Source organism: Pseudorca crassidens, chromosome 3 (genome assembly GCF_039906515.1).
Source record: "Pseudorca crassidens isolate mPseCra1 chromosome 3, mPseCra1.hap1, whole genome shotgun sequence".
Classification (NCBI taxonomy): Eukaryota; Metazoa; Chordata; class Mammalia; order Artiodactyla; family Delphinidae; genus Pseudorca; species Pseudorca crassidens.
Window position 1 is genome coordinate 28,769,715 of NC_090298.1, and position 11,012 is coordinate 28,780,726.

The 11,012-nt window shown below is 42.3% G+C and overlaps 1 long non-coding RNA gene across 1 annotated transcript; it reads right to left on the bottom strand.

Annotated features, from left to right (window-relative positions):
• Positions 1 to 246: 246 nt before the first annotated feature.
• LOC137221198 (uncharacterized) lies at positions 247 to 9,745 on the bottom strand. The gene is made up of 3 exons (XR_010941919.1): positions 9,484 to 9,745; positions 1,875 to 2,036; positions 247 to 1,032 (listed from the first exon to the last, which is right to left on the bottom strand). It is a non-coding gene; the product is annotated as an uncharacterized lncRNA (long non-coding RNA).
• Positions 9,746 to 11,012: the final 1,267 nt, after the last annotated feature.

Sequence of the window (11,012 nt, forward strand, 5' to 3'; positions counted from 1 at the left end):
AAAGGAGCCGCTGATTCGGGGGCTCTGGCTCACTCGGGCCGGGGGGAGGGAGGGGCACGGAGTGCGCGGCGAGCCTTCGGCGGCAGAGGCCGGCGTGACGTTGCACCATCCTGAGGCGCGCCGTGCATTCTCCCAGGGAAGTTGTCCCTGGATCCCGGGACCCTGGCAGTGGCGGGCTGCACAAGCTCCCCGGAAGGGGGGTGTGGATAGTGACCTGTGCTCGCACACAGGCTTCTTGGTGGTGGCAGCAGCAGCCTTAGCATCTCATGCCTGTCTCTGGGGTCTGCGCTTTTAGCCGCGGCTCGCGCCCGTCTCTGTAGCTCCTTTAAGCAGCGCTCTTAATCCCCTCTCCTCGCACACCAGGAAACAAAGAGGCAAGAAAAATTCTCTTGTCTCTTCGGCAGCTCCAGACTTTTCCCCGGACTCCCTCCCGGCTAGCCGTGGTGCACTAGCTCCCTGCAGGCTGTGTTCACGCTGCCAACCCCAGTCCTCTCCCGGCTAGCTGTCCAAAGTCCGAGCCTCAGCTCCCAGCCCCCGCCCGCCCCGGCGGGTGAGCAGACAAGCTTCTCTGGCTGGTGAGTGCCGTTCGGCACCGATCCTCTGTGCGGGAATCTCTTCGCTTTGCCCTCCGCACCCCTGTGACTGAGCTCTCCTCCGCGGCTCCGAAGCTCCCCCTCCACCACCCATGGTCTCCACCCGCGAAGGGGCTTCCTAGTGTGTGGAAACCTTTCCTCCTTCACAGCTCCCTCCCACTGGTGCACGTCGCGTCCCTATTCTTTTGTCTCTGTTTTTTCTTTTGCCCTACCCAGGCACGTGTGGAGTTTCTTGGGAGGTCTGAGGTCTTCTGCCAGCGTTCAGTAGGTGTTCTGTAGGAGTTGTTCCACGTGTAGATGTATTTGTGGGGAGGAAGGTGATCTCCGTGTCTTACTCTTCCACCATCTTGAAGCCAGGCTTCCAGGTTGTTTTTCCATGAGGCTATGGGCTACTCAAGGTCAACACTTGGTACAGAGTTGGTCTCCACATGGGTTTAGACTGGAAGAAAGAACAAATGAAATGCAGTGATCTTTTCAACCTCCCATGAGCAGAGCTGAAACCAGTATGGAACATCGTTTCCCTGTGAGAGTGCCTTTGATGTTCTGATACAACTGAAGAAAGATGTTGGAAGAGGGGAAATAGACACAAAGGGTGATATGTTCTGGGCTTCAAACTCCCTAGAGTGCTGTCTCTAGATGGCAACAGGGAGAGAAGCTGAAGCGTGTTGGTTATCTTAAACTTTTAAAAGCACGGCATACTGAGAGAAAATAAGGACCCAAGTCAGGGAGCATCAGCCTCTGAAAACCCCAGGGGCAGACAGGGGTGGGAAGCTCTCATGGACCAGAGGTCAGTGGTGAGTCAAAGACTCAGCCTTATCAAAATGCCTATGGCTGCGTGCTATTTACCGCCAGTGTTATCAGACTTTGTTCTTCTACAATATGCAACAGGAGATGGCTGTGACTAATCCATATGTTAATGAACCATCTGATAATAGAAAGTACAATAACTGTTTGTTGAGTGAATGTTGTTGAGTGGGCAGGGCTATAAGGATTCACATATTCATTATGAAAAATACTAATTTGTACTTACAGGTTAATTCTTGTCGTAAAGACTGGAATATCCCACCCTGGGTCAAAGGTGAGGGATTCTAAGTCTCCCTTGCCTAGGGGAAGAAGTGGTCCTGGTCTTCCTTGTCATCCTACTGTTCTGTATTTACTTCATCTTCATAACTTCTTCTAACCATTCTCTTCTTTGAGAGAGGAAGTAGTGTCAGAGAGTCGGGGTTAAAGTTGATTTTGCCTGAAAGGAGAAGGAAGGAGGACCCTTCACCATCTCCTCACCTCTTTCTCATCCTCTCTGTCCTCTCCTCTCCTCTCTGTACCGTCTGCATCTTCTCCAATGCCACAGTGTCCATCTTCTCCTTTATATCCCCTTGTTTCTCCATCTCTGTCTCCTCTCATCTAATTGCTTTACCATACTCCATGTAGGTGCTGTTGAGAAAGCTAAATAATAAATGTCATATGAACATGCATGTTTCATTACCATACTCAATGTAGGTGCTGTTGAGAAAGCTAAATAATAAATGTCATGTGAACATGCATGTTTCATGTTTTCCAACATATTGGATATTATTTTATTAAAGGTAATACTTGAAGATATTTTTGGTACCACCCCTATGTTCTGACATCCCGGGATATGTTCCTTGGTCTCTCACATTATTTCCAAACTCTGGTGCTAGAGTTTCTGTCATCGAGGTGTTTCTCTGAAACCAACCTATTTTTCTCCATTACTACAAGCTCTTGTTACATCAAAACAGGTGTTAACAGAAAGAAAAAGCACTATAGAAGTTTAAAGGAAGGAGAAATTGTTGTGGGCTGGGAAGCTTATGGAAGACTTCACTTAGAAGGGCAAACTTGAGTTGACCTTTAAAAGTGTGTAGGGTTCAAGTAGGCCAAGAAGAGAAAGAGAGTATTTTAAGTAGAGGAAATTATGTGAAATAAGGAATGAAAGAAAAATATAAGAAATATAAGGTGTGAGAGGAGGAAAGAAGGCAAACTGGTATGAATGAAGCTCCATGTATGACGGCAGGGGGACATGAAGATGGACATGATACATGAGGGCCAAATTGGGGATGATGCTGAATATCAAGCCGAGGGTTTGAATTTTAGCTTTGCCTTGGCCAAGGTGGTTTTAGATACAAATAACAGAAAACCACTTAAATGAGTATAAGCCCCAGGGAGTAAGGTAACCTAAAAACAAAGGGATTTGGAGGAACTCAAGGGCAAAATGAACAGATGGGTCTCCCCAAGGGCTGGAACCAGGAATGAAAATCTACCAGGAGCTGGAGCTACAAGTTTCCTAGTCTCCATCACACAACTCCAGCCCCCGTCATATACTTGCTCACCTCAGCTTCTCTCTGCATATCTGCCTCATCCTTTTCTCTCTGTGCAACAGACTTGTCTGCTCCCCACGAATGTGGTATAAGACAATCCTCCCCATAACTCACATGCTTACATCTCTTCAGTTCAAATGACCAGCAGAGGCCACCAGCATCTTTGACTTCCAATTCAAATTTCCATTGAAAGAGGATCTGATTGTCTATTCCTAGTGCAATAACAGAAGTGATGTCATATTGAATAAACATGGCTTTCTGGGGCTCACCTCCAGGATGAAGCCGTGCTCAGAGAAGGAATATGGGACTGCAGCCTGGACAGATGCCCTAAGGGATGTCTTCAATACTTTTAGAGCCAAATGAATGTTTTGGCGGTGGGTGAAGAAATAATGGAAGTGATCTCAGGAAGCTTCAGCAGGAAGGTGAACAGCTTAAAAGTGAACATTCTCGAAGCAGGAAGACCAAAAATGAGCTATTCTAATCTAAGCATTGAAAACTTAAAATAATGTGCTTATGGTCAACTCGACCCCTATTCTCTAGAAAAATATACTTGGTTCAACAAATATAACTTTGTATTTAGTCATGAGAGGAACATTTCTTATTTCATAGCTCAGAGCCAAGCCTGAGCTATTTGATAATATGTAAAAACACTATTATATGTTGGCAGTTGATCTCTCTTTATCCAGTGGTTGCCCAACTCTCTGCTTTGAAGTTAGAACTTGGGATAACTTAATGAGTAGGGGGAAACCCATAAAATGAAGTCGGTTCCATGCTGTCCTACTCTAACTACTACATAGGACTTTGTAAATTCTCATTCTCTGAAGCTGGTCAAAATTTGTTTTTCATCTGTTGCTAGTTAATTTGATTGGTTAGCTGAGGTCATAGTCATCGGTCTAAGCCCACACATGGGACTGTCAGCTTCACTCTGTCCCTTGGCCACAAACCATATCCTCGTGAGGCTCCATCCTTAGGTCCAGCTATGGGAGGGTTGGGAGAACAGAAACCAAAGCCCTACCCTAGTGTTTGGAAAAAAATAAAAATGCTACCACTCCTCTGGCATCTTCAGCTTCCTCCTGGTTACTAGATGACCTGCTACTCCTTGCATTATGACAATATTACTTCGGATGACTCTGTGTTTTTCTGACCTTCAGTGTTAGATATTATAGCTACATCTCCTATCTTCAGACTTGCTTTCATTGTAATAGAATAATATTGCTGGAATATCATTTTTTATTTTTTAGCAACCCTGCTAGAATAGAATAGAAAACCCCACTTAAGTGACTTAAAAAGTGAAAAATTGTATGGCCCTATATATTAAGGAGGCCAAAGGTAGGGCAGTGTATTGGTTTGTAAGAGTTGCCCTAACTAAATAGTACAGACTGGGTGGCTTAAACAACAGGAATTTATTTTCTATTAGCTCTGGAGACTCAGAGTCTGAGATCAAGGTGCGGGAGCTTCGGTTACTCCCAAGTCCTCTCTCCTTGGCATGCAGACAGCCGCCTTCTCTTTGCACTTGCATCTCTGTGCCTCTCTGTGTGTGTCCAACTCTCCTCTTCTTATCAAGACACTAGTCTGATTGGATTAGGGCCCAGCCATAAGACTTCATTTGACCTTAATTACCCCTGTAAAAGGCACTATCTCCAAATACAGCCATATTTCAAGGCACTGAGAGTTAAGACTTCAACATATGAATTTTGGAGAGACACAATTCAGTTCATAATAGACAGCTCTGTGATTGGTTAATTCAGTGTTTCAGGCCCTAGTGGTTGCCATGTCTCTACTCAGTCATCTTCAATGTGTGGATCCGATCCTTAGCCTAGCTCCTCATGTTGTACAATGACTGCTGCTGTTCTGGGCATCACGTCAGATGGGATAAGCCTAGTAGAGTAATAAACTGTGTCTTCCTAGGTAGCTCTATTTATAATCCTATTCAAAGGATCCAGCGTAGACTTTTCTTTTCTCACTGGCCAGAATCTCTTCATGTGCACTTGCTTAAACTAATTCCCAGTGAGAGAGAGAGAGACTGGCATGCTTAGCTTAGGCTAGTCACAATTCATCCCCAGCCTCCCTGGGAGCACAGTGTTGCTTTTTTTTAAAAAAAAAAAAAAAAAAGAGAGAGAGAGGGAAAAAGGGAAATACCTGTGCAAAATCAGGATCCTACGAGGAACAAGGAAGGGGCAAAATGGAAACCAACATTGTCTGCTGCAACAGTTTGCCCTCTTGCTTTCCCTGGGCCATATCTCTGAATTTCACCGTTACTGTGAACCCTGTGATTTTCAGTCTAGATGCTGCTGGTAAAGCCAATCTTTGCACCTGCAATAAAGAGCGCTATAAAGAAATATCAGGGCTTCCCTGATGGCGCAGTGGTTGAGGGTCCGCCTGCCGATGCGGGGGACGTGGGTTCGTGCCCCGGTCCGGGAGGATTCCACGTGCCGCGGAGCGGCTGGGCCCGTGAGCCATGGCCGCTGAGCCTGTGCGTCCGGAGCCTGTGCTGCGCGTCCGGAGCCTGTGCTCCGCAACCGGAGAGGCCACAGCAGTGGGAGGCCCGCGTACCGCAAAAAAAATAAAATAAAATAAAATACGGCATTGTTTCTCATCATCAAAAAAAAAAAAAAAATTTAAAAAAAGAAAGAAATATCAGTTTCCCTGGGCTGACTCATCTGGAATGGGCAGTTGCCTCCAGCTTGTGTCTTCTCTTCCCCATGACCCCACCCCATGCTTAGCTGCATCTTTTTGACACAGCCAATATCTTATATGCAGCTAGCAGCCCAGATCTCAGTTTCTGTGCAGAAGATGTAAGAGCTCTCTCCTTAGCCAGTCATTGTGCAAATATGTATCACCTAGAACAAGAGGAGCTGGATAAGAGAATAGGGATCACTCAGCACAAACTCATCACCAGTATTAAGAAAATAACTTGAAAGCTGTGTCACACAAATGGCAAGTTACTCGTTGGAACATCATTGACACGTGCTGGTTAACACAGGGCTCTTTATCAATATCATTTAAAAACGATTCCTTTACTGCTGACAATTAATTAATTTTAGAAGGACGTTCTACTTACTTGTTGATTTCATTCTGGTATTATTTGCATCAAGAAAGGAGAATGGGTAGAAGGATAGGAAAGATGTTGTTTAAGGATACAGACTTACAACAAGCAGTAAGTAAGCCCTAGAGATCTAATGCACAGTATAGGGAATACAGACAACAATATTGTATTATAATCATCAAACTTGCTAAGAGACTAGAACTTAACTATTCCAACCACTAAAAAAAAATTATGTAATGTGATAGAGGTGTTCATTATTGTAATCATATTACGATACATAAGTGTATCAAACTAACATGTACACCTTAAATTTACACAATGTTATATGTCAAATATTTTTTCAATAAAATTTCAAAGCTGCAAAAAAAGAAAAAGAAATAAAGGGTTGTATTTTACTAAATATTAAAATAGATTATGACTACATCTATAAATATTTGTGATATTGAAAATGCATTTACTTATGGTGGCTAATATTAAAATTCATATAAGTTTTTCAAAAAGGAGAATCTTTTGCTTTGTTTTCCCCCCAGGCCATCCAAGAAGAACTTAAGAATCTCTCATGTGCTGAAAAGATGCTCAACATCACTAATTATTAGAGAAATGCAAATCAAAACTACAATGAGGTATCACTTCACACCGGTCAGAATGACCATCTTTAAAAAGTGTACAAATAACAAATGCTGGAGAGGGTGTGGAGAAAAGGAAACCCTCCTACACTGTTGGTGAGCATGTAAGTTGGTGCAGTCACTGTGGAGAACCATTATGAAGGTTCCTCAGAAAACTAAAAATAGAGCTACCATATGACCCAGCAATCCCATTACTGGGTATATATCCAGATAAAGCTATAATTCAGAAAGATACATGCACCCCTATGTTCATAGCAGCAGTATTTACAACGGCCAAGACATGGAAGCAACCTAAATGTCCATCGACAGATGAATGGATAAGGGAGATGTGGTACATATATACAATGGAATACTACTTATCCATAAAAAAGAATGAAATAATGCCATTTGTAGAAACATGGATGGACCTAGATATTATCATACTAAGTGAAGTAAGTCAGAAAGAGAAACACAAATGCCATATGATATCACTTATATGTGGAATCTGAAATGTGACACAAATGAACTTATCTAAGAAACAGAAACAGACTCCTGAACACAAAGAACAGACATGTGGCTGCCAAGGGAGAGGGGCTTGGGGGAGGGATGGAGTGGGAAGTTGGGGTTAGCAGACGTGAGCTATTATATATAGAATGGATGAACAACAAGGTCCTACTGTACAGCACAGGGAACTATATTCAATATCCTATGATGAAACAAAATGGAAAAGAATATTTTAAAAAAGAATATACATATATGTATAACTGAATCACCTTCCTGTATAGCAGAAATTAACACAACACTGTAAATCAGCTATACTTCAATTAAAAAAAAAGAATCTCATATATGCAATGTATGATCTCAGTTTCTGTGCAGAAGAAACTATTTTTAATCTCCCACAAGTCTCTGATTCTCTGACAATTCAGTTTATTATTTGAGCTTGAAATGGCTTTGCTGCCAAGAAATAAAGGTTATTTGTTTTGCTTTTCGAAGAGCAAATGGCAATGTGTGAATAAACAGTACAGAAAGAAAGCTTGCTTTCTTCTATAATTTCTACTTAATATTATCAAATTCTTTTAAAATATGAGCTTCCTATGTCCCTGACCACTTATTTAGAAGCACTTTCCCTACTGAGCTCTCCTTTGGCAGATAACTACTACCCAGGATTTGATTATTTCTGAGCCCATATATATTTTTCTCCCATACCAACTAATCACAACTTCAGCCTTCTGCTTTGGGCATTTGTTTCTGATAAGCATGGAGCAGAGGGATGAAAGGGGCCTTTCTCTGGAATGAACTGAGCCAGGAAATGTCCAAGAGAGCAGATCGCAAGAATCACTGGTCACGCGCTGGTGGCTGGTGTGTCTCGTGGCAAGTCAAAGGAAAGGGGCCAGGAGGGTCAGGGATCTGGGAACCAAGTCTTGGGTTTAAGACATCAAGGAAATTAAACTTGAAAAGAGATGGAAACCTTGATAACTACCTTTAGGTATTTTTCACGAAGAGAAAAAGAAAATGACAATAGCAATAGCTAAATTTTACTGAGAGCTTACTCAGGTGAAGATTTCAAAGAAGCAAATTATGCCCAATCATGAAAGACAAACATAGCCATCTGAGGCTAGAGCGGACTCCCTGGTAAATTGCTGCTGCTGGGCTATTCCAATGCAAGCCAGGTGCTTCACTGTCAATAATGCCCTAGAATGGACTTCTCTTTTGAAGTGGGATGTTGAAAAAGATGATTTCTAATTTTCCTTCGTGCTGAATCTATGACCCCGTAAAAGTCAGGAAAGCTATTTGATGAATATCATTTTCTTAGAAAACATTTAATCCAAGCACCACCACAATACAGAAACACCCGCTGTGGTATCTCTGGATGCTCTCCTGAATTCCTAACACCAAAACTGTGCCTCCTTTCTCATTCACTCACTCATTCATTCATTCACTCTACATAAATGTCATGAGCTCCTGCTCTGTGCTAGGTTCTGTGCTAGGCACAGCAGACACAACGTGAATAAAGACTCAGATCTGTCCTCAGGGAGCTCATAGTTCATTAGAGGAAACAGACAAAAAAATCAAGTAGATAAATAAATTACACGGCTTTGGGTAAGTAAAACGATCAGAGCGTGCACTTGGCAGAAAGGGAGTTATGGACTTTGTCTCTGGGGTCGGTGCAAGCCTCCCAAAGAAATGAGAGCTAAACTAAGTTTGGTAGAAACAAATTCAAATATTTCAAGTAGGCAAGGGAAGTGGGTATTCCAGAGAGAGGGAGCAGAACGACCAAGGAATCAGGAATGAAACAAACACTGAGGCCGAGTGGAACATTGATGGCCACAGTTTCACCAAACTAAGAGACTTGGAGATCACCTTGTAGGGGGATGAGAGCCACAATCAGACCTGCATTTCTAGAACTGATACTCATTTCAATCTACTGCTCTGTCTACTCTGGCCAATCCACCTACCTATGTTCCCTTTCCTGTCTATTTCTAGTCTTCCCATGCTCAGCACTGACAGCTAGAAGGAAGACGATGGCTCAGTGGGCAGTCCTTTCCCTCAGACATATAGACCTTTCTCCACTGCCCCAGGCACGCTGCCTGGACAAATTCCATCCTGTGATAAACCTTACTACTCCACACCTAGACACAGACAAGATTGGAATTCATGAATAACTTTCTAATCATCCCATAGGTTTTCCCGGGTTTTATGGGCTGGCCTCCCATCTCTTATTTCTTTGAAAAATAAACGCTACTTCATCTCAGGAGAGGTGCTTTGCTTATTAGTGATAAGTTCTATCATTTTGCAGCTAGTTAGAATAGAAATCTGTCAGATAAATGATGAGAGTTGTTGCATGACTGATAGTTATAAAACTAAATTGAAAGAGTAATAGAAAAATAGCCCAGAAAATCTCTTACCTTGGCCCACAATAGCGGGGTCAGGATGACTTCATGGGTTATTTCACTTCTAATTTCTAGATTGCAGGATAATTTCAATAAAGATAATGCTGGGCAGTTACTGAGTCAGCCATACACTTGAGTTACTGCCTTTATGACTTTTACAGTGGAGTGAGGACGTGAGTCACATCTTATTCCAGAGCATTTGCGTTTGACAGAGCTTCAATCCATCAGACTATGAAGAAGTGAAGCAAGACAAAATATATCCCAAGGAAGCCACAATAGAGGGAAAATCATAGAGAGAATATCCTCGTTAACTCCAAGCACTGTTACATCCCCCGAAGTTTATTCTTAACCTATCTATGAATGTTTTAAAAGGCAAAGACGATCTTAAAATGTGAAACGTATTGTCAGCGTAATTTAATGGAATATAGTAAGGCATTTTTTTTCCTGTTTTAAACTGGAAGATTGTGTTGCTTAAGTCTTGTGATAGATCTCTCAGTTGTGAGCAAATGCATAAAAATAGCTTTCATTCTGTAGTTGGGTCTAAGCCAATTAATAAAAATAAGGAAATGACTCAGTGGAGAGTCTGAGATACTGAACATTTTAGAATTCATATTATCCCCTACATGCACTCACTTAAGAATGGACCTCAAAAGACCTCAGAAAAGTATAAGATGTTCCTCTCATATGGATATCTATGTTCCAGAGACACTCCAAAAGAGAGACACAGATCCAGTGATGATAAAGACTCACAAGCTGAGGGGACTGTTCCCCACACGAAACCCATCTCATAACTCTTCACTGTTTCAGAATTCTTTTTCAATGCTCCTTCAAGTCTTCTTACTACACAAATGAGGGAGCCTCTCAGGGTGATCATTTGAGTTTAACACCTCTCTTTAAATATCTTTTGCGTTCTGATCAGTGATCTTAGGGCTACTAAGTTCCCCTTTGACAAGAAGGATGAATTCTAGTTCAAAACATCCATAAAGAGCAGAAGCAGTGAAAGGGAAAAAGGGGGGGAAGCTGGTGATAAGAATGTTCCATAATGTTTAAGAAAGCAACACTGAGAACTGAGAAACACACATCTTGAACCTACATGTCCCTGGTGTGTTCTATACAGAGCACAAAACTGTTCCTTGACTGGTTTGATAAAGGAAAGAGCTGAGGATTCTCTTCAAGAGAGTCAGTAATCTAGGATAAACTGAAACTGTATAAACTGAAACTATAATTTCCTTTTTGAGCCTGAGAAGAAAAGACTTTCTTCATCTTAACCATGCCACAAACCTCAATTAAATGTGACAGGCCCAGAGAAAAATTAGACCACTGGGAGAAAAATGAAAATAAACAAGGTTTGGTGGAAAAAGCAAAGGAGAGAAGCTAAGCCACAATCACCAATGTAAAAGGAAATGTGTTGGAGTTGTTACAAAGGAAAGTAAAAAGGATGTGAGAGTAAGCTCTGAAAGCAATGAAAATGAGTGTGGGCAAGGAGCTGGGAACAGAAAACAGGGCTGCGTGCAGGAGAAAGGGAAAGAAGAGACAGAAGCGAG